At 47.2% G+C, this 23,944-nt stretch overlaps 1 protein-coding gene across 3 annotated transcripts in view; it reads left to right on the top strand.

Moving 5' to 3' along the window:
- LOC6592808 (broad-complex core protein) overlaps window positions 1-23,944 on the top strand; it is a 47,153-nt gene that overhangs the window by 16,617 nt on the left and 6,592 nt on the right. The window contains exon 1 of one of the 3 annotated variants that reach the window (XM_026986894.1): window positions 7,815-7,869. The exons of the other annotated variants lie outside the window; for them this stretch is intronic. The gene's annotated coding sequence lies outside the window, so the exon portion shown is untranslated. Of the gene's footprint in view, window positions 1-7,814; window positions 7,870-23,944 lie in introns of those variants that run through there. 3 annotated transcript variants of the gene reach the window in all.

Here is a 23,944-nt window from a genome sequence, read left to right as displayed (position 1 = left end):
CAAATGCTGCTGCCGCCGCCGCTGCTGCAGACAGCGAGCTTCTACGATTTCACTGTTGCGCCTCTCTTCACCTATGCTGCTCTCCCTCTCCGCGGGCAAGTTCAAGTGCGAAGGGTAGGGAGGGGCCATTAAAGAGCTCTTTAAGGTGGAAACGTACATACGTATGATATGTTACGGGAACTGCATTTAAAGCTCTGTGCTTTAGAAGCACTCAAGAAGGCTTTAAAGCACTTCTAATGATACCTCTCTTACCAAACCATATATAATATATATATATCTATAGATTGTAGAATCTGTAATTTCGGCACTGGCCTCGCATTTCTCTTGCCCTGATAGGCCCTGATAGGCTTTCTTTCTTACTTCCTTTTCTTTAAATATGCCATCTTATAATCTTATAATGATGTTTGATCACATGTTTTGTTTGGCAAATTGTTCTGCATATTTCTTTGGCCTGGAAATTAATTACCTTAATTAGTACCTGTTCCGTTCTCTGGCTCTGATTTGATTAAATGAATCCACAATAACACAAATGGCTGACCGAAAGGCGGTGCGGCTCAGTGCGGTGCGGTGTGGTGGGGCTGAGGTGGGCTTGCAACTGTGCATCACACGTAGCAAAGTGCTGCAGAGCTGCGCAGCCGTCGCCTGGAAACGGTTTCAAAGCTTCTATTTTTTTTGTACATTTTTCTGGTTGCTACCGCAACATCCTTTACCTCTCGTCCTTGTGTCAGCAGAAGCTGCAGTCAAATTAAAAATATGTGGTCTACTTTCGGGTGGCATGCAGCAGCGGCAGCAGCGGCAGCAGCGGCGGTAGCGGAATAGCAAACGCAAACAACAAGAGTATTATTATTGGTAGCAGACCAAAAGAGAAATGAACCTAGAGAGAAATTAAGACGGAGAGAAAGGCTGGGGGGAAGCAAACACAAAGCAAATTTTGAAGAATTTTTAATTAAAATGCAAGGCAACATACAGCTTGCTGTCTCTCTCGCTCTCTCTCTCTGTCATGTTGTTGTTGTCTTTGTAAAACTGTTAACTAAACAAAGAGAGAGAGAGCGGGGGGAGCGGCAAGAAGTTGCGGTTTGTGCGCAAAGAGTGGACCAAAAAGTGTTGAGCGCGTAAAAAAAAAACTGCCGGAAATGCACGCTGGCAAAAGTCCACCGCGGAAGTGGGAGTGCAAGCCACGGCCAAACTCTTTTGCCCGATGCTAAAATATTGGCATTTGCATCGGTGGTCGAACGAGAAGGCGGCAGGTGTTTGTTACCCGATGGGGAAAATGCAATTAATTGTCGAAAAGCGAAAAGCGTCGGTGAAAAACCGTATCGTGTAACCGCTAGCCCCTACGGAAGAGCATGTCAGTGTGAGAGAGGGAAAGAGATGGTGATCGGGAGGCTGGACACTGGCCTGCCACACACACACACACACACACACACACACACATATGGGAGTAGCCCCGTTTGTTGGCTCTCTCCCTAGAGGGTCACTCTCTCCCTATCACTCTCTGACATTTCATTTCCGTAACTCAAAAGCTGCCCTCTGTCTCCACATGTGTGTGCGTGCGTGTGTGTGTGTGTGTGTGTGTGTATGTTGACAGTTTATAGCCCAAGCGAATCTTCATTTACTTCCGCGCCGCAGCCTTCTCTGCTTCCTCCTTGGCATATTTTCTGTGTGTGTGTCTGTTGTTGTGCTTTTCGAGCTTTTTTTTTTTGCTGCATGCAAAGTGCAATTTTCTCTGGGTCTGGTCCTGGGGAATGCCTCCACACACACACACACAGCTGACAATCAATGTTTGGTTTAGCAGAAATTTCTCCTTTGCCATTTTTGTTGCAGCAAACTTGAGGGTAAAACAAAACATTGGCCAAAGCAACAAAGAAATAGTAGTGGGGCGGAGAAAGAAAGAACGATAGAGAGGGCAAAAAAAATGAAATTAATTTCTTTTGTGCTCAGACTGGAAGCGTCGTCGTCGTCGTCGTCGTCGTCCTGGTCCTCGCAGTCCCAGAGCTGGAGCTGGAGCTGGAGCCAGAGACCGAAACCCAACTCCAATGTTCATTTCCGGCAGTCAAACTGCGCGTCCTGCGCGGCCCTGACTGCTGTCCCGGCCTGCCTGTCCTGTTCTATTCTGTTCTGTTATGTTCTGCACCATCCCAATCCCAGTCCCTGTTGCAGGTTGCTCAGGTGGCTTTTCGGTAGGTTTCGGTGCCGCCTCGAGCTCCGAGTTTGAGTTAGTGGCATCTTGTGCCCCCCCTGAGCATACTCTTCATTTCTTCCGCGTCCGCATCCGCATCCGCAATCGCGTTCTGGTCCTCCCCCCCTCCCCCATACAGAATGTGCTTTTTTTTCTGCAACAGCAGCAGCATCATCTGCAGGAGCCGGAGCTTCGGGAGGCGCATTCTTCTTGGCGTTTGTTCATTTGCCGCAACTGTAGCCAGGCGGCAGTTAGACAGAAGGCGGCGTGAGGAGTGAGGAGGGGGGAATAGAAGGAGTTGTGGCAGTGGCAGTGGCAGGGGGAGGGGGAGGGAACTGTAGCTGCTGCTATGACAGGTTGTGGGCTGGGGAAGGAAAGAGGAGACGTACATAAGCCGCACATGCAATGCTTTTTGTTTTTTTTTGTTCTTTGCCTTTTGATACCCTGTGAATAATTGATGGGAGAGGGGTATGCCCAGGGGATTGTCGATAAAACAATTGTTCAATATATTATTTATCGATAACTCGATTATGATCGCGTTGCAATCGATATTAAGAGAGGGATATTACCCGAGGAGGGATCTGTATCGTGGCATGGCATGGTATTATTCGGTCGGGCACGGCACTCTCTTCTGGAGAGGCAGGCACTCTGGGTCTTCTATGCTAATGAAGCCTCTTCTTTCGCTCTATCCGTGTGTGTGTGTGTGTGTGTGTGTGTGTGTGTGTGTGTGCCATCATCATCATCATCGGGGTTTCAATGGCTCGGGTCCGAGCCTAAGCTCATGCCATTTGGCTCCGTCGTTAATCCCTGGCACTAAAGACCACGGGCCCCAGCCCGCACCCATAGTGCGCCACAACGACGACGACGACAGTACACGGTCCACAATCCGCAGCCAAGGAACAGGACGCGAGACGAGCAATTCCTGCGCAGGCTCAGGCTCCTCCTTCTCCCCATTCTCCCCATTCTCCTCCTCATCCTCCAGTCCAGGGCATTTCTTCTACTGCAATCTGCACGCCTTGTTGCGGTATTAGTTTGCTTTACGTGATTTCGCTGCATTTTTTCTGTTCGCTTGTCGTCGGAGGAGCCAGCAGGCGGATGAGTCCGTCCGTCCGTCCGTCCGTCCGTCCGTCCCTTTTCCACCAGCAGGATTCTCACATTTTCTTTGCCGTCCTGGCTGTGTGTGTGTGTGTGTGTGTGTGTGTGTGGGGAAAACCCCATAGATTTAATTACAGTTTTCCTCTCGCAGATAATCGAATTTTTTTCTGCCGTTCCTCTCTACGCAATCTACCCGTTGCCGTTGCCATTTCCACTGCCACACCCTTTTGGCCTGTCCATTTGGTTTGTGCAACTTCCTTTTAATCTGCATGTCGATTTCCTTTGCACAGATTTTTTTTTTTCCCCGGACCCTCGCCCTGCCTAGGCATTCCGTTTCTTTGGTCTTCCCCCAGCCTCTGGATCTGGCTCTGCCTCTGCCTCTGACGTTCGCTTTTCATCACATTTTTTCTTGGCCCAAGTTCCGCACATAAATTTCAGCTCAGTTGTAATTAAAAATTGCTTTTGAGGCTTCAAGGATTCCCATTGAAAATTAGTTTTTTCCTCTTGTCACTTTCTTTCGCTCGCTTTAAAGTCCTGCAGAAGTAAGCGTAACCAAAGTAACCAAAGAGTCTTGTAAAAGAAGGATTGTATCCATATTATAGCCAGAATGAACAACAGCCTCTCATTTGGCTGTTTGAACACCTGGCTTTCGCACAGAATGAATGCCAGAACAGTGGGCTTTTGGAAGCCAAAAGCTGATCTACAGACTAATATCTTGGTGAAAAGAATGAAATGCAAGCTAAGAACTAGAGGCCCCTCTCTCTCTCTCTCTCTCTCTTGCTCTCTTGGTTGCGCCTCAAGGCCGCAGAAAACTCATTTAAGATCCATAAACATTTAAACTAATTAATGCCTGGGCATTTCGAGTATTGCCTCGGTTTTGAACCTCTTACTAATGACCTCAATCGGTGCGCTCTTTTCTATCTTTCTCTTTGCAGGTAAGCGCAAGCCACACGAGTCGTGACAATGCCCGCAATGCCCGGGCAATATTCCAAAAGCAAAATACGTACACACACACTTAACCACCGAAAATAAACCAACCGTAAGTTTCACTCATCCATCGATGATGGTCGCCGGCAGATACTGAAATTGAATCCAATATGAGGGGCCAATAAATGCGAAATGCGAAAAGCGAACCAAATGCAAGTTGAATCCACAAAATGCAGTGCGGAGAAAATCGATCAAGTCGAAGTGCGGCATATCCTAACAAAAGCCAGGGAGAAACCTGTCCCCTGTCCCCCGTCCCCTGTCTCCCGTCTGTGGGGCCAGGGTATCCCCCGAGCCGCGGCCCAAAAGGGCAATGTTGATGATTCTTGAAATTCGTGTCAAAAATAAAAGCCCAAGATGTACAAAATAAAAACGAAAGCTCTCCTTGGGTCTGAGGCCTGGGCTACACTCCCCACAACAACAACAACAACAACAAAAATAACAAAACTCTCATATATATATATATATATATGAGATTTACTTGTTGGAAGGGAGACTGGGGCCGGACCCCGCACTGGACTACTTCCCTGGCTGGCATTCACTTTACTTTGTTTCTCATGGGCGTGCCAGTGTGCCTTGCCTCTGTCCCCGTCCCTGCCCCAAAAATTGACTTGATATTTGTTGTTTGCATGATCAGTTTGGCGTTTTCCTGGAACCCACTGCAACGGCGACGGCGACTGTGGTGGAGCCCAATGGAGGAGGAGGAGGAGGAGGAGGAGGAGCAGGCTTGGACTGCATTTGTTTGTTGGCCCGTTCTCTGGCTCCCGAACATTTGTGCTGTGTACTCGTCTCGTCTCCTCTCCTCTGTTTGTCTGCCAAAAGCACCAAAACTGTGGCAAGGTCCCAAAGGCGCCTCTTAGACACAGAAAGACAGACAGACAGACAGACAGACGGTTCCCACATCACGTTTACACGATGTGCTAATTGAGTTAGTATGCATGATGGTAAGAAAAAAACATGCACAGATGTACGTACATATGTACTTGTAATGTATGTACATCGATGTGGCCAACAATCATACATAGGTGGCACACAGCTGCGGTCAGGGAAATAGTAGGGCCAAACAATTAAAACGTACCCTTTTCCATACGTAACCATATTTAAGGGAAATTAGTCAACGCATGGGGCAGATATTTAACAACTAAAGATCTTTTTGGTAACCTTTTTAATGGATCTTAAAGCCATGCCTCGTTTTAGCTAATCCCAGAGGTATAACAGCCACTATAAAGAGTTTCCTTTTACCATTTGACCATTATATGTATTCTGTGTACCACTAATATCACAGTTACATTAGAAACACAACCGACGTTTGCAAGTGACTGGCTTTTTTCCCGTTTGGGCCTAGCCGTATCGCTCTATTCGCATCCATTCGCTTATGGGACATTTTTACACCGAATCAACGACAAACTCGAACAAATTCACGGGCGACTCTAATGTTTCGGCTTTAATTGTTTTAGGGCACTATTCTCTTGACCGCCACTGTTTGTATGTATGAATGCAGTGCGATTTCGCAACGAGCCCCAGCACGGGGCGGCCAAATTTGTGTCTAGTTAGCAACATTGGGTGAATATAACGCTCACCGTGAGGTGGCGGGGTTGTGCAAAAGCAACAACAAATTAAGGGAACCGATTTCGCTTCGATTTCAGTTTCGATGGCAGGCGGAGGGGGGTAGCCCCTTTCTCGCATTCCCCTGCCGGCATATGGCATCGAAAGCCGATAATTACCACTACACCTGTATTCTGTCCGTGAGTGTGTGTATGTGTGTGTGTGAGTGTCTACCTGCTGCAGTGACAGCGACAGCAGAAGCCTCACAAGAGACAAAACTGGACAACTGCTGGCGCGCCTCGTCGCGTCTGGCCCCCGCCCAGCTCTCTCGCACAGTCATCGTCAACAAATTACTCACGCGCAAAAATCGTCGTCGTTGCTTGTGTATTTATTTCTCCACATACAATTTCACTGTAGTATGACGTATGCTTTCTTGCTGTTTCTCTGCCCTCTGCCTGTGTGTGTGTGCGCGTTCCATATGCATAAGCATTTGGTTTTTATTTTCTTGCATTGAAAGAACCGGGTGATTCGCGTGAAATATTTAACATTCTTAAGAGGTTTGCCATGAACATATGAAAATATTTGATTCGATCTAGGGCTATGGGCAGATTTCCCTTTCCAATTAACGCATTACGGCTCTTATCCCTGATTATGGTCACACTTCAATTGTATTTTTTTCTTCCATTTCTTTTAAAGTTAATTTACTGAAGCACCCTAACGCTGTGCAGGTGTGTGTGTGTGTCGATGTGTGCGCAGTTAAGCCGCAAAAACAGTCGGCATTTGCGCGACGACGCCGTCGCCGTTCATTCGGTGCCGGCGGCAGAAGCACCAGCAGCACCGGCACGGCACGGCTCGGCTCGGCTCGGCTCGGCACACCGGCTCCGGCATGAGCGAAGCGGTCTACCTGTTCGCCAAAGTTGGACACATTTTCTTTTCTTTCTTACCTAAGGGACACATACACATGCCCGGTACCTGTGGTCTCACACACACACACACACACACATGTATGCAAACGGTCAGACAGTCAGCCAGAGGAGGAGGAGAAGAAGACGAAGACGATCAATGTGGTGCTCTCTCGCTCGCTCGCTCGCACGTCTGCTGAAAGTCAAGCCATGCTGAACGGGCCACGCTAAGCTGCTGTTGCCGCTCCGCCGGCGGCGTTAACCACGACGCTGGCATCGACGTTGGCAGCGAAAAGAAACCGACCAGTCCATGGTATATCACAAAACAGGGTTACCGCGTCCCCGAGAGCGCCTAGACTCTTGTGTGTGCCAGGATCTGTGCGTGGGATGATGCAAAACACATGCCCCTGTGATCCCTTCACCTGCTTATCGGAGGCTGTGCTTGTGTGTGTTTTCTGGCCGGAGATCCTTACCTACCAGTTGACATACCTTTGACCGACCGCCAGACGACGACTACGACGACGACGTGTCGTCCCCGGTCCGTTGAAAGTCTTCTCTTGGCTGTGGCCAGCCAGCGGCAGATATAGCGGCAGCAGAGCGGTAAGCAGTGGCGGCGACGGCGGCGCGGCAGCGTCAAAACTTGGGTTTTGGAATGTTTTCTTGCTCTTCTTTGGTTTCAGCTCAGTTCGATTTTTTATGCACAGCCGCAACGTTACCTGCGCAGCGCCTCGTTCCGTTCCGTTTCGTTTCGTTTCGTTTCGTTTTTAGTTCCCATTTCGTTTCGTTGTTGTCTCGCCGTCTCTGTCCGTCTTGAGGCGATCCGATCCATGCGGGTTCCGTTTTCGTTTTCTTTTTCGGTTTTTTCGTCGCAAAAACATACCAAAATTATCGAAACGTCGCGAAAAGAGTGCGAAAGAAAAGTGCAGCAAAAGCGAAAATAAGGCACAGGTAAACTCCACGAAATAAATGTAGTGCCAGAGAAGCAAAAAGCAAAAGTTACGGTACAAGCCGAATCCCAGATAGGGAGAGAGAGAGAGAGAGAGAGAGAGAGATAAAGAGAGGAAAGGAATTCTTCCTTCGGCCTATTGAGAGCGATGCGGTGGATACTCCTCTCCCAGGCATAACTCCCTATTGGAATCTTTTAGGAACGAAGAGTGCTTTAAGGTAAGGCCAAGTCCGGAGTCCGCTGTCCACTTCCCCCAGCAACCTGAACACTGAACACTTGCCCTCTTCACCGGATGTGTGTTTGTTCAGACTTAATGGGCTTATGTGTCGGCCATTTTGTATGCCCTGTCATTAGCTGAACGACGTTTCTCTCACTGTCCGTGTGTATCTGTGTGTGTGTATGGCCTGGGCTGCCTCAATTATTGATTGATTAATTATTGCTGACGCGTATGCGTCGCTTCGCTTCGACTCTGACTTCGACTCCCGAGACTCTGTCTCCGACTCCGGCTTGGACCTGGACGACCCTTTGGAAACCGGTTCGTTGACGCCTCTGTTATGTGGCTGCGTGTGGCACTCTCTCTTTTTGTGCACCCTGCCCCAGCACCAGCCCCTGTCCCTGCCCTGTCCCTGTGCCTGTCACTGCCATAATCCAATTGTCGATCATCGATTTATAAACAGATGACAAGACAGTCCCCAGTCTGAAAAGTAAGAATGTGGCATCCATAGGCATATACCATATACTTTTGTGTCTGTGTCTGTGTATGTGTATTGCCGCTTTCTGCCAGTGTATAAAGACCAAAAAGTCACGCATGCGCCAACGCCAACCCATCCACGATCAATATTTAGCAGCCGCAGCGTAACATCAGCCCCATGCCCAATGTATTGGCACCTCTGGCGCAGTGCACATCTCATCTCTCCATCTCTCCTTCTCCCCGAGACTGGCACCACCTGAGCACCACCTCTGGCCTGTTGGTACATTTGCAATTAACACTTTTGCGTACGTGCTTGGTTTGATTTCGGTTTCGCTTTGCTGCTGATGGAAGCCTAATCAGCATCCCCAGCAGGAGCCGCAGCCGCAGCAGCAGCAGCTTAAACTTGGAGCCGAAGATGGAGCACAGCTAAAGCTGAGCCAAAAGCAAAAGCAAAAACAGAAAAACAGAAGCACAAAAGCTAATCAGCGTGCAACGACTTTCTCGTTATTTCCTACTCCTCTGTTTGTAATTATTGTTTTATAATAAACTTATTAGTGCAAAAGTCTCCTCCCAGAGAGGCATGTACGGGCTTTAGACCAAATTCAATTAAGGAATCGAGTGCAGATGTGTCCATATCCATGTGTACATGGGGGCCCGCACGCACTTGTTGTGTGTTCACATTCTATTTCTCATTGGGGTCTCAAACGGCTGCTGCAGATGGGGCTGCTGCTGCTGCTGCTGCTGCTGCCACATCTCTTTGATATCTTTTTCTTTCACTTGCAACGGCAAAGGCAAAGCGCTGCTGGCTGCTGGCTGCCGGCTAAGCGGGAATGGTTTTTTCAATCAATTTGAAGCACAGATTGCCCCTTAAGTCGGTTATAGACCAGTAATCACATACCAGAACGAAGGCTTTCTTATACGGGAGGGGGATACATTTCCCTGGGCCATTGGGCTTTCAATTTGTTTGGCAACAACGAAATATTATGGCGTTTATTGTCCCTGTATTTCTTCCATTTTCTCAGTTCCCTCTCCATTTCGAAATGGTTTTTCTTTTGGCTCTTTCGATCGTTGGGCAATCCAGTTCAAAGAACTTTGTAAACCGAGAAAAACCTAATGATGACAGAACTTGGAGCTTGGCAGCCCCAATACTATTATGTTTCAATATTCATACACAGATATTGCCTCCGAAAATGAGCTCATCCCCTCATCAACCCGTATATTGAAACAGAAAGAGAAAAAGAGAAAAAAAACCAACAACAAAGAAATTAAAAATCCAAAACGAAGCACAGATGCGATCCATTGATTTTAGTATAAGTCTTATGTAATCGTTTTTAAAATTTGTGATTCGTTATGGATCGAATCGGAGGGGAATGGATGCTGCTCTGCTGGAGGGGGGGAATTGTGTAAGTCTTTCGAAATGCTTTCCCTACCGGACGACATTGTAATTAATAATAATTAATCACCAAAAGCTTGCAGAAACCCCAAAAGCCACAAATCAATCTGTACAAAAACTTGCCAAATACTAACAAAAAAAAAAACACAAAAAAGGTTTACGAAAGGCCTTGAACCTTGTCTTGGATAGAGAGAGGGAGAGGGAGAGTGAGAGAGGGGGACAGACAGCTGGGCTTTGCAGGTGGCAAAAACATCGACTTGGAGCAACAGCTACGATTATAATAATGATCCAAGACACATAATGCCACACAGTGTCCCACGAAATTACAGGAGCTACACAATACACTGAAAGAAAAATATATAAAATAAATAATAATAATAAATATAAATAATAAAAAAATAAATATACGGATTTTTAATTTTAAATAAATATATGGAAATTAAATAGAATTAATTTCAAAATTATTAATTTTTATACCACTTTTTTTTGGAAATACATATGTATATTTTTTCTTAAATAATCTGCAAAAAAAAGGATTTTATTTGATGAATATCATCCTGTTTTCCGGTTCGTTCTCGTACTTATGAAACGCACTGTACGCACACACGGGCAATTTAATCATTGAAATAAATGATGATTATAATTTTTCTTTGCCCCAGGCTCATTATAACTAATGGCTGCCACTGCCACTGCCACTGTCATGGCCGCTGGCGGTGCCAACAAACCCATTAGACCTTGAAAATCCAGTGCGTGGTTTCGGCTGGAAATTATGGCCAAGCGGCGACACTGTTGCGCAAGTGCGTAGAATTAATTACCAAAAAAACATCAAAACTACACCAAATCCATCCCCAAAGAGGGAGCGAGAAAACTTCAATTGAAAAGAAAAAGGCGGTTTTTTTTTGTGCCTGTTCGCGCTCCCATGACAATTAAGAACGTGGTGTTGGTGGTCGGGGGTTCTTTTAGCCGTCGATAGCTGGTGATATTAGTAATAGTTATAAGATACATACATAAGGGATCTTTGGCACATCATTTCCTTGGGTTCTTGGGGATTTTACCTCTGGGATGATAGTAGGAATAGTCATAAGATTTATAAGAGATCTTTGGCACATAATTTCCTTGGGTTCTTGGGGACCTTTGGGATGATATGTTCCTATCACTGGCTGGTCAGCGCTTTCTAAACTATTTCAATGTTTAAATTAATCTATAATTGTATTTTCATGGTCTAGAGATGCTAGCTGAACAGGAGGGGGATGGGGTAGGGGGTCGCAGGGAGCCCATTGACTTTACAAGCGGCTTAGGCCAACAGTTGATGGATGTTGGTAGAACAGGGCTGTGTTCTCCGGTGCTCTTGGCCGATTGTGGTTGGTCTTTTTTGTTCTTTCTGATTGTGATCCGCTGGCAAGTGACTTTCAGTTTTGTGGCTGCAACAGGTAGCACAGGCACAGGCACAGGCCGAGGCGGCAGGTAGAGCGTTTCCCTTTTTGGACAGGCATTAGATTGGAACGAGGAATAACCATAAGAATGGGAAGGAGAACCTGTTTGGATGGAACACGTTTTCTTATTTGTTGTCTTCCTTTGCTTATTATTTTTCGGGCCAGGCAAAGGGCCAACAGGGACAGAATAGAGGGAGAGAGAGAGACGAGACCTTGACCTTGTCTTTGACTTTGACTTTGTCTTGTTCCTCCTTGTTCTCCTTTTGGCTCTCTCTCTCTCTCTCTCTCTGTCTCTGCCTCTTCCTTGTGTGTTGTCTGAGCACCGTCTCCGGCGGCGTGTTCTATTTCTTGCATAATTTATGTCTGAAAATCTAGGCTAGACAATACACACACACATGCACACGTGCACATACTTGACTGGTGGGCGAGAGAGAGAGGGAGAGGGAGAGCAGCCCGTTATCAAACTGGCTTTTACTCCACATTACGCGCACGTCGTCGTCGTCGTCGCCCTCGTCGCCGTCGCCTTCGTCGTCGTTGCCGTTGTCTGCCTTTGCTACATCCTCTTCTTTGCCATCATCTTCTTGTTGTTTTTGTTGCTGCCGCTGCCGCTGCTGCTGCTTTCCTTCTGCCTCTCGCTTTGGCTGGCACATTTTCAAACGGTTGCCTTTTGATTAAATTTTATGTTGTTCCGCCTCGTCCTCTCCCGCAGAAAACCCCGAGACGAAGAAGTGCCAGCAATAAAACTTACCTACATTTTGTTACTCGAGTTATTCCTGATGGTTGGCCCCCCCCCCCCCCCCATCTCTTTGTATCTTGGAAACGAGTTTTTCCTACACTTGCTTTTCCACATCTCCTTGTTGTCCGTGACTATGTGTGTGTGTGTGTGTGTGTGTGTGTGTGTGTGTGTAACCATCAAACAGGTCGCGTTTTCTTTTGGCCCCGTCTTACTTTTACTTATTTTGTTGCTGTTGTTGTTGCTGTTTCCTTTACCTCCTATCCTCTGCTCTCTGCTCTCCTTCTTTCATTCATATGTGTGTCTGTTTACCTTGGGATACGTCCTTGAAGATTTGTCTTATATTTTGTTGCTGCTTTTCGTGTTTTTCTTTTTTGCTTTTTAGGTTTTTTTTTTTCTTGTCTCCGTCTCTGTCGTCACTTTCTTATTGTCATTTGCGCTTTCCTTTTGCCAGCCACGTTCTTCTTTTGCGCGCGGGGGACTACCTTAAAGGGCCCGGCAACGCTCTCTTTAAATCGGCTCCCACTCTGGCACTTTGGGGGCTGCCAAGGAGACTCTTCGAGGACTCTTCTTAAAGGGGGAATCTCGATATTTCGTCATACAAAACTCTTTCATTTCGGTCCCAAAATCCCCCAAGTCTTGGACGAATCAATGAATCGAAGGAAAATTGAATCGGAATTTGTGCCGGATGCAATATCCTTGAGATTTTAAAGTCCCTGATAGCCCCTTGGCTCCCCTTTTTTGAGTCCTGCCTGGGCGGGTGTCTGTGTTCATTCACTCGCTCTTCGGTCATGCTTGATTACTCAATTGCGACTCAAGGAATTAAACAGCAACAACTGTGCTATAAATAAACACTTTGCCGGTTGGCCTCCTACACCTCCTCCCCCCCACACACAGCAACCCCCCTCCCGTTTGCTCTACCGTGGAACCAGTATCGTTCTGGCTGGTCCGGCCCGTCTATTATTAACTTGGCTTCTTGGCTTGGTCTTCTTTTATGGCCTGGCCATAACCATGACTTGGCCTGGCCTGGCCCCGGCTTTGGCTCTAACTACCACTTCGGCTTTGAGGTCAACAAACAGCTGGGAAAGAGCTCGCTGGCTCGCTGGCTTGCTGGCTCGCTGGCTCGTCGAAGTGTGTGTTTTTTGTGGTTTGCTGAAGTCATGCGTGCCGCTCTCTTGCGCCCCTCTGCTCTGTCCGCCGCAGTTGCCGGCAATCGGAAACCGGTTTCCTGTCCCACCGTCCCGGCCCGGCCATCCGTCAGTCAGAGCCAAAAATTAAGTTCCTCTGGAAACGGGTCCGAATGGAGCCGGCTCGTACTGGTCTCCCCCTCTCTAATTCCCCCCCCCCCCCCCCTCTGCCTCCTGCCTCCTGCCTCCTGCCCTGTTGCCTGGCTCTGGGCCGGGTTGTTTGTAAGTTTAGTTCGCACGTTTTTATTTTACTATTATGTATTATTTTTACGCTTTTTCGTGTCTTTAATCTCTCGACTGCTCGGCTCGCTTCCGCCCGGCTTGTTAGAGCCCCATTGAAAGATCTTGCACGGCGCTGATTATTGGAAAATTTTTGGGCTCAAAAATGAAACATGAAAAACTAAAGAGTTTGAAAACGGATGCCACACCGATTCGAACGAGTGTGTGTGTGTGTATCTGATTCTCTGGGGGCCCCTGAAAATGATTTGCCTTGCCAAATGGCCACAGCGCACTCGGACGTACCTCCACCTCCCCGTATCTTTCAGATGTCGCGCACACAAAATGAATTTCAATTTGCAGTTGGATTTATTTCGGTTCGCGTTACAGATACAGATAAAGATTCGGGGTACATGCGTGTGTTCCATTGCTTTAATTTCACTTTATACCCTGTAATCGGATCCATACCATCGTGGGGTGAGATGGAGTGGGGGGATAGAGGGGGAACGAGACCCAGACTGCTAAGCCACCCTGTGAGAGAGATAGTTTTCTTTGTTTCAGTTGCAAAAGCAAAGACATATCAATGGATATCTGCGTGTTTGTTACTTTTTTTCCTACACGAAATTGTTTGGCTCTGGCTCTGGGATTGGGTCTGCCTTCCTGCCTGTTGTCTGCCCGCCCGTTTGATTCGGTGACAGTCGGAGAATACAATTAACATAATTTACTTACCAAGACATGCAAAACACAACCCACTCGCTTCTATAGAAACGGAAAGACGTAAAGACAGGCACAGACCCGATCCCATCACGACATGGCCGTCAGTTTGTAAGTTTAGCAAATTTGGCAAATCGTCTTCGTTGCCATTTCTAGGTGGGGGGTGGGGTGGGGTGTTGCTGCTGTCTCTCTGCTGATTGTTATTGTCGCTGCATTGCCAAATCGATTTCGATTATAGGGTTCGCCACTTTAGGGCTCCTTTTCCTGCTGGAGCACTGGATGGTGGAAAGGGGGGCACAACTTTCCAGAAAAACTTATCAGCGGAGATCGAACCCCCCAGAAGTTATGGCGGCTCTCATAATCTGTGTTGTTGTGCATTCGATGTGGATTTATATGCATGTACATATTTTATTGGCTCTCTCTGTTATCGCTTATAAAATCACACCGAAAAAGTTCCAATCACTTTTTTTTTTTTTTTTACTTTCAAGCCCCAGAAAACCGAAAGAAACTTTCGCCAAAAAGAGAGCTTTAAATGTGTGTGTGTGTACGTGTGAGTGTATCTATATGTTTGGTATACAAAAAAACAAAAAAAAAACCAATTTGCATTGCAAAAAGATTCAAAAGTGCCAGCGGTGGGAGGTAGGGGGGGGGGGACGGGGAGGTAGTTTCCAGCGTCCAGTTATTTATTTATTTACTTCTTTTTATTTTTTTTTTGTAAATTTTATGCATATCCAAGTCGGGGGATGCACAGGGCAGTGCGTTTCATTACTGCTGCTTCTGCGAAAAAAAACATCGACTTTTGGAGGAAAGCCAAAACGCCGTAGCTAGAACAGGAGCCCACTTAAAGTTCTGAAACGGACTGTACATACTATGTATGTATATGTATGGGATCTTTTCCGCTCTACACACTCCCGCACACCCGCACACCCTCACACACACACACACACACCGAAAACTGTCGCCTCATATCAGTGCCTTGAAATCTGCATAAATGATGATGATTTTTTTTGTTGTGTGTGTGTGTGTGTGTGTGTGGGCTTCTTCTTCTGCCGCGACTTTCGTCATCCAAGTATTTTTCTCTCTCTCACACACTACGGAGAGATTGTGGCGTCCCTTAGTGCTGGTGCCCTAGGGAGAGGGAGAGGGAGAGTGAGAGGGCAAGGCCTGGGCGGGCTTTGGGTTTTGAAATTGAAATTTGTGTGTGTGTGTTTTTCTTTGCAGGTTTCATTCGGTTTTTTTCCATTCGTTTGAGGCAAAGTTTTTGATTTGTGCATAAACAGCAGAAGCGTCCTTTTGAGACACTTCCCTTCTGAAGGATGTTTGAATGCGTCCACCCATGCATGTCCTTCCAGATAGATTTCATGCATATTCTGTATTGGGCTTGCTTTATGAAATTCTTGGCTTTTGCTTAGACTTGTCCTCCGATTGAAATCAGGGGTACAGTAGAGACCCCCAGACAGAGCAGAGGAGGGCAGGGCAGGCCAGACCAGAACGGGCCAAAGGCATGAAACCATAAAAATGGCAAATTAACCGTGTATTTCTGCTGTGCCGACTGTGTTCCCAGTGCAAGTGTGAGGGGGTGAGGGGGGGAGAGGTAGGCCCAAGGGCTGGCGAAACCTTTTGCCCGAGAGAAGCCACAAACAAAACATCGGTTCGCCAAGGCACACAACAGTTGTACACAGAAGTATACATAAATGCATGCATATACATATGTATGTACATATGTAAGGATGTACATACATACATCCGAGCTGGGAATCGGCACGTTTCGTGGTCCGTCCAAGTCCAATCAAGCAGCAGTGACTGACGACTGCCAGCGTCGTCGTCGTCTGTAGACCGCCCCATGGCATGTTGTTCAATAACGGACAGGCCCGGCTCCACCCCGCCCTCTGTCCCTCAGCCCCAGCCCCAGCCCCAGCCTTGTGCCTTCAATCAGCAATGTTCGCGACGACTCAGACTGAGATCCAGAGAGCCCAGAGCCGAGAGCCGAGACCCGAGACCCTCGGACCCAGGGAAACCAGCAATTTATCCAGCCCCAGCCCCAGCCCCAGCCATGCATATTAAGCCTCACGATTTGTATTTGTATTTTGGCCACTCACTCACTCAGTGTGTGTGTGTGTGTGAGTCAGCCAGAAGGTGGAACCTATCTGCCATCTACTGCCGCCGCCGCCGTCGCCGCTGCTGCCCCTCAAGAGGAGTGGAGTTCAATTTCATTGCGAGTTTCGGTTTCGGTTTCGGTTTGATTCGATTCGATTTTATAAGTTTTCAATTTCAATTTCAATTCTGCAAAAAGTAGCTTCTTCTTTTGCTCTTTTCTGTTCCATAAATACGAGCATACATACATATGTATGTCGCCCTGCTCTCCCCTCTTCGCCTTCCTCTCGATGGAGGTTGTAGGGTATCTCTCTTCCATTGACCGACACTTCCTGTTGCGGCGGGGGGTGGTGCTGGTGCTGGTGCTGGTGCTGGTGGGTACATTATGCGGTAGAGGTTAAAGAGTTCTGTGTTGGCATCTCGGGGAAGCTTCCTTTTTCGAGTGGCCTTTTGCCAGCTGTTGCAGATGCGGATTCTGTGCCTCTGGGCTCGAGCTTCCTGTCGCTGCAATGGCCAATGCTCCCCCCCCCTCCCGCCTCTAGCAAAAGTCCCTACTCTCCTCCTGTGGATTTCCCGTTACTCTGGACGAGCTCTGCAGCATCCGTATCCCTTCTGGTCTCGTGGCAGCAGCTGTTGCCTGTTTAACAGCTGCTTAGCATGCCTCTCCCCCCTCCTCACCCACTCACGCTCTCTGTGTGCGTGCGTGTGTGTGTGTTGTAAACCGGCACTTGTGCAACTTCTTTCCGCACATGTTTGTTGGTTAAAGCTCTTTTTACATACCCCCACCCCAACCCCCCAGCACCATCCTTTGGCATTGCTTCTTCCTCCTGTGCTCTTTTGCTCTTATGCTCTCCCCCCCCACACTTTTTTGAGACGACGCGTCGTCTTATTGTGCCACGTTTTTCTACATTTTCTCTTTAACCGTCTGCTTCTTGGTCGCGTAGACAAGGCTATAAAAAGGCTGCTACTGCTGCTGCGTCTCTGCTGGCGTCGCACCTACCTAACACTCCCCCGATTGCCATAGCTGTTCCTGCTTTCATCTCTCCCCCCACCACCCATCATCAACAACCCCTTTCCCTTCAGGTCGCCCTTCTTTTCATATATTTTGCCTGGTCTGCTCTTCCCCTCCCTCTCTTCCTCCCTTTCTCCCACACGTTGTTTGCTCTGCTCCCGCTGTCGCTCTCCTTCTGCGTCTCTCTTCTGGTATTTTTATTATTATTATTTTTCGCGTAATTCTCTGTTTTGCTCTGCAGTTTCTTTGGAAAAATTCAACTTTTACTTTTTTCTCTCTTGTTTTTTCCCCTCTGCTTTTTGTTTTCGTTTTCCTTTATTTGCCTGCTTCTTCTGGCTGATGTGTGTGTGTGTGTGTTAAGTATTTTTATGATTATTTTTTGTTACTTTTCTTCTCTGTTGTGCTCGTGACATTTAGCGTTTGCTTTGCTTTGCTCCACTCGTTCTGGGTCTATCAATTTATGGTTTTTGTTCTCGTGCCTTGCTTCCGCCCCCTCCTCCCCTCCTCCGCCTCTCTCCATTCCATTTCAATATCAAAAGTCGCGCTCTACGTTTTACGTAGCCTCGCATTCTGGTTTGGCGTTACGTTAAGCACACACTTTGTTCGTCTGGATTGCGCGAGGGAGGGAGGAAGGCAGGCATGAAGGGAGCGCCAGTGCCGTTCATTCATACATTTTCTTGCTTTTGGCCGCTCTGTGTCTGTGTGTGCGTGCGTGTGTGTGAGTGCCCAAAAGTGCATTTTGCTCTCAAGTTTGTTGTATTTTATTGGGCTTTGGCTGTGGCTTGTCTACTCTCTCAATTTCTATCTCTTTTTATGATTGAAGGTCGTTCTTTCTCTCTCTCTCTACTTTGTCTTTACCGCTGCAAATAATATGCAATATTAAAGCTTTTCGACGACGCTTGAGGGCCGAGCAACAGCCACATGTGTTGTCATGTGCTTTTACTCTCTCTAGGCTCCGAAGAGAGTGCAATAGATCTCTCTCTCTCTCTCTATACCTTTGTTATCAGTTAATGATCTCCATCTGCCGCCAAATACTCTTTCGCCTGTTAATTGGACACGAGCGCACTCTCGCTCACACGAAGTCGCTTCGTCGTCCCCTGCAAAGCTCATTAATATGCGTTTGTTATCGTTGTTGTTTGTTGGTTTTATAACACTGCCGGACACCTTAACAACAACAACATAATGAAGATATGTATAATAAAAGCCAGCCCAAAGAAACGCCGAAAAAAGTTCAATAAACTTTTGCTGTTGGCGAATATTTGATTATTTCTCTTGCTTTGGCTTTGTCTTTGGTTTTGGTGGAAGAGCCGTCGGACTTTTGTTTGTCCGTCTTTCACTGTTCATCGTCTCTCCATCTCCCTCTCCCTCACTCGCTGGCGTGTGAGTCTCTCAATAAGTATTTGAAGCAATTTCGTAATTTACTTGCGCACCAATTTGGTGCCTTTGGTGCCTTTGGTCTTTGTTCGTTTTATTTGATTTTGTATTTTTTACTTTTTCGTAAATAGATTTCCTTTGAATTCCTCTCTCTCTCTCTCTCCTGCACTGCTCTGAGTGCAGTTCTAGTTGGAGTTGAAAAAGTTTCCCAGGACTTGAATGAAGTTTGTTGGTTGGCCAGTACAAATGTACATAGTATGTATCTATGTATCTGTGGGCATAAATCGTACATATGTACATACTATCTGTATCTTTTGGTTAGGCAATTAGTTAAAGTGGTTAACGTTGTGGTTGGTTGGACTCCATTTTGTTTTCTCATCGATGATCAACCAACAACAACAGCTCCACCGATCATCAGAGCCAGAGGCAAAGCCACTGCCAGAGGCAGAGACTGGTTTGGTTCCGCTTTCGAAAAGTTTCCCCCGTTCCTGGGGATTCTTTAAAAAATTATTTTTTTTTTATTTTTTTTTTTTTTGCACACAATCAGCAGCCACTGTATACATAAACACGTTGTTAATTTTTCACAAAAAATTAATTATACATTTTCGCCAATTTGCTAATTTTCTCTTTTTCTTTCATCTCGTTGCAGGTAAATATCCAAAATCGAACCATTCCATTGAAAGGCAAAAATAACCGATGGACAGAGAGACAAAAATACGTTTATTTAAATGCAAGAGACGTGAGATTTAGATGGTTTCAGATTGATTTGTTGCGGAACCCCAAGTGAATCCATAAGAAACTGAACCTAGGTGTGGCCTTTCGTGCTTCAGACTTGATTTTATTGGGCAGAAACGTGGGAAATCCATTAATGAATCCCCTCTGATCCCTACTCCAGAAAGAACGAACTTCAGGGAGAGCCAAAGGCAATGCAGATAGTGAGATGAATAACGCCCATACATACATACTTCTATGGTATACGACTTTTTGGGCTGGACTTTGAGCTGGTTCTAGGCTCTCTCCCTAAAATTGTGTAGAAATGGCAAAAAAAAGAGAGCGCTCAAAAGGCCTGCCATGGTGAAAAGCATACAAGGTGGCCCGCTTGCTCTCTTTCGGGTCTTATTTTAGAGCTTTGACACCATTTTCGATGAGGAATGAAGATCCGAAAAGAGAGCGCGTGTCGATGTGCTTCTGAGGTCCACCCCACGACTGGGATTCGACTGTATCGACTGTACCCACGCATTAGATTGTCGTTGAAGGTCTAGACTTACGATTATTTGATGATTTGTTTGAGGTGAGAATCCACCGAGGATGTCACTGAAAGGAGCTTCTCTCACTACCTCTCTTGGTGTGCCAAAAACATGTTAAAATGCAAATCTGCACACGGCCGACCTTCAGCCTCCCCCCTCGCTTGTGGGGCACGAGGAGGGGGGGATTATGGAGATTTGCATGCGGCCCGGACCGACCCACCGACCGACCCACCGACCCGTCAGTGGCTCATTTGCATGCAATTATTTGGTTTGGATCAACCCTTAGATGGTTCGGGCGGAAATCCCGATACAGATAAATTGGGTACTCCAGTTCCAATGCGGGGGGGCTCTTAATTTTCCTCGGGGGCTGTGCAGGGCGGCAGTATTCATTCATCTTCAATGGGCATTTAATCAAGCCGCGAATTCGACTCCCGAAAAAAGAAACAAAAAACCGAACTTCAATGACAAATGCATGCACAAAAAAAAAGAAACACCAGAAAAGAGCGACAAAAAATAATAATGATGGGAAGATAAAGATAGGAAACCAAAAACAAAACAAAAAAATAATAAAAAATGGTAAATGAAATGAAATTACTGGGGTACATAGAGGGGGAGGGGTGGGGGGAGGGGAGGGTGGAAAAAAAAGAAATGCAAATGGTGAAATTGTAAACCCTTGAATGTGCCGCCATTGTCTTTGATAGTCCTCGACAGGACAGCGGCAGGGTCTGGGGCAGGGACTGCAGGGGGGGAAGTGGGCCAGCATCCTGGGTTGCCCATTTGCCAACTGGGCTGTAAGTAAGCGCATTTTCCACCGATTTTTTCGCCGCTTCAGTTGTTGTTGTGTGCCGCCCTTCCTTCCTTCCTTCCGTCCATTTGTCTCTGCCACGGGCCAGCTCTCTCTCTGTGTGTGTGTCTGTGTGTGTGTGTGTTCCTTTCTTCTTTTTTGTGTACTTTAATTGTATTTAGTTACATTAGTAATTATCGATTTTCTTTGGGGGCTCCTGCTGGGACTGTACCTGTCGTTCGCCAAGGGAATGCATTGCATGCCGAAAAAAAAGGGAATATAAATATGTGTAGAAATGTAATGCATATTGGAAGAGAATGAGGCATAGATACAGAGAGAAAAAGAGCCTTTGGCATAGATAGAGAGAGAAAAAGAGCCTTTGGCATAGATAGAGAGAGAAAAAGAGCCTTTGGCATAGATTCAATGATAGATTTAAACAGAAAGAAGGACCTACAATACCTACAATACTATGCGAATACCCTCATCACACACTTCCCAGAGCACACTTTTTGCGCCTCCACGTTATCGGACCATTTGGGGTCCACATGGATGGGTTCTCCCCCCAGACCAGTCCCGTCCCGTCCAGACTGCAGTTATGGCTTAGAGACTGATTTTCCTTTCCTCTTTGATCGGGCGTTGTGTTCATAGTTTTTTTTGTATGCATGTTTCCAACTCCAAGCGATTTTTCTCCGCTAGCCATTTGATGCCATTTTGTTCCTCTGCTCCTTTTTTTAGTCCGTTGTCAGCTGGTCGCTGGTCTCGCTTTTCAATTATGACCGAAAGGGGACTGGCACTGGGGTCTGACCTCTAGCGGGGCTTTAGCCAGGCTTGGATGGTGGAGGGATCGAACTGCTGCCATTTAAGCCATATATCACTCATACGCAACGCAGCATTGACGCTTTATTTTCATGCACTAATTGCGTTAGAATTTCAATGGGGTACAAAGAGAGCCCCCCTCCTCGACACTCCTCTCCACGCCACCCCCTTTCTGTGTTTGGGTCTCTTAAGCATCTCCCTCTTTGTCCCTCTCCCTCTCTCTCTCTCTCTCTCTCTCTCTCTCTCTCTCTCTCTCTGATTTGACTTTAGCACATGAAGAGTTTTTAATTGGAATTTGCATTGGGTGTGCGAGTGCGAGTGGGGGTGTGCGGGGGGAGGGGAAGAGATTATAAGGCTGCCACAAGGGGGTGGCATGTGCTGGCACTGATTTTTCCTTGCTTTTACCTCTATTTTCCCAGCCTTTTTTGGTTTTAGATCTTGTTTTTGGGTTAGCTGTTGCCATTTCCCCGGTTCTCCATATGGATCTCCCTGGGCGAGTACATACCCACTGCTGCTGCTCCTCGTCCTGCCTCAATGGCCGCACCATTTTTTTTTCGCATTTTTCTCAAGACCTTTTCCACGCAGGACCTTTTCTCTTCGTATTGCTTTACATAAGACCCAGAGGAGTCCGTCCAAGTCTCTCTGTAGTGGGCTGTCCGGCTGTCCAGCGTGTCCCTTCTGGCCATTAGAGAGCTCTCTCTCTCTCTCTCTCTCTCTGTGCTGTGTCCTGTGTCCTGCCCTCTCTGTCGCTGTCGTAATTAAAAACAAGAAAATTCACCAAAGAGGAATAAAAAATTGGTGCCAAGGAGGAAGAAGGAACAAGGAGTCCAAGAGGCTGGAAAGGGATTGGGTTCGCCTTGGGTTGGCGCACCTTCCCAGGACCTCCACCCACCACTCCTTCCCCCCTCGCTACTCCTTGCCACAATTTATTTAAATTTCTGGCCCGAACTCTTTTTTTTCTTAATACCTTCTTCGTCGCCGTCTCGGCCTTCTCTTCTCTTCTCTTCTCCCCCCTCCTCTCTTCTTCTCTTCTCGTTAATAAAGTGCCGGACAGGCAGAAGAGAAGAAAGTGCCAGTCCTTGTCCCAGTCCCAGTGCAAAAAGTTGCGTAAATTTGTTATGTTTGTTGTTTTTTTTCTTCTTATTATTTTAATATTTTTTTAAATAAATAAGGTAAGGGGGTGGGAAAGGGGAAGGGTTAAGGGGTAAGGGGAGGCAGCCTTGGCGTTGATGAGCAGAGCAAGTGGCTGTGGCAGTGGCAGAAACCACAGTCCGAACTCTTCATCCACACACACACCCACACACCCACACCCACACACCCACTCACCCATAAAAGCAATCATGCATCCTTGCCCCGACATTCCGCCCTCACCCTCCCCCCCCGCTATTGCTCGCCCCACTCAATCCCCACTCTTTTGGCCACCGCCTGCGCTGTAGTTCCGTTTCCGGCGCCTGCCATTTGCATCTCCAGCGAGCACAAGAAAATTTTTTCTTTCATTTATTCGAAGGATTCTTCATCTGCTCTACCGGCCTCCTTGCCCCGGTCCGTGCCCCTCCCCCTCCCCGCCTTCCCCTTTTTTTTCGTCCTTCTTTCTGTCGAAGAAGAAAAGATTTTCTTTTTTAAAACACACAAACTGGACGATGGCCCAAGGGAGGGGGGGGGGGGCGTGTGGGTGGTGTGGGGGGGTGGATATTTCGTTGCGGCTTGAGCGAACCGAAAGAACGGGTACACAAATTTCAACCTACTCAATTTTTCGCCTTAATTTCTTTTCTGTTTCGCAAGGAGACCTCTTCCCCGGACTCCATTCCATGCCCCGCACAAACCCATTCCTGGCCCGCCCTGAAAGGCGGTAATAAGAATTTTTTCTTTAGCATCTCTTCTCCGGAGAAGAGAAGGAGTGGGGGTGGGAGGGGTGGAAGTGTGCGTGCGGCGTTGTGTTTTTTCCGTATTTTTAATTTAAAATGCGAAGCATGAAAAAAATGTATAAAATGGACGAGGGAGGAGTGGCCGCCAGGCTCTGAAGGGTAGGGGGGGAACGGCCGGACGGAGGCTTCTGCCTCGTCCGCTTGCGCACTGCTTAAAAGAAAAACTTGTGAAGTAAATATTTGTCTGTCCAATTGCTGCGGCGACTGTCGACTGCCAACTGCAGCGGATTGGGACTGTGAGAGGGGGGTGGGTTGGGGTTGGGGTTGGGGTGTGGGCGTTGGCATTGGCGAAAGTGTTGTTGGATCTGGGACTGTGCTTTGGATGGACACCACTGCGGAGGACTGTGGACACTGGTGACCATGCCAAGACAAGCGACGCCGTAATGACTGTCACAGCGTTCCATGGACGGACGGAATTTCCATCACCTAAGCTCCGTTATGTATTCTCAGGGGTGTCCCAGTCCCGCATCCTCTGCGATGTGCGATGTGCGATGTGCGATGTGCGACGGTGTGTGTCCGTGTGTGTATCAGCCGGAACGGGCGTGGTTCTTGGAACTCTTTCAACTTTCCACAGAACAGTAGGCTTTTTTTTTCAATTAAATCCAATCCGCCCTGGCCGCCGGCCAGAGAGAAATCAATCAATGGATCGTGTTTAGAGAGATAGAGAAGAGTAG

This window comes from Drosophila persimilis, unplaced genomic scaffold (assembly GCF_003286085.1).
Source record: "Drosophila persimilis strain 14011-0111.01,24,50 unplaced genomic scaffold, DperRS2 tig00000002-arrow-pilon, whole genome shotgun sequence".
Lineage (NCBI taxonomy): Eukaryota > Metazoa > Arthropoda > Insecta > Diptera > Drosophilidae > Drosophila > Drosophila persimilis.
The sequence above is the reverse complement of the archived record's forward strand: the minus strand, read 5'-3'. Positions and strand labels throughout refer to the sequence as shown.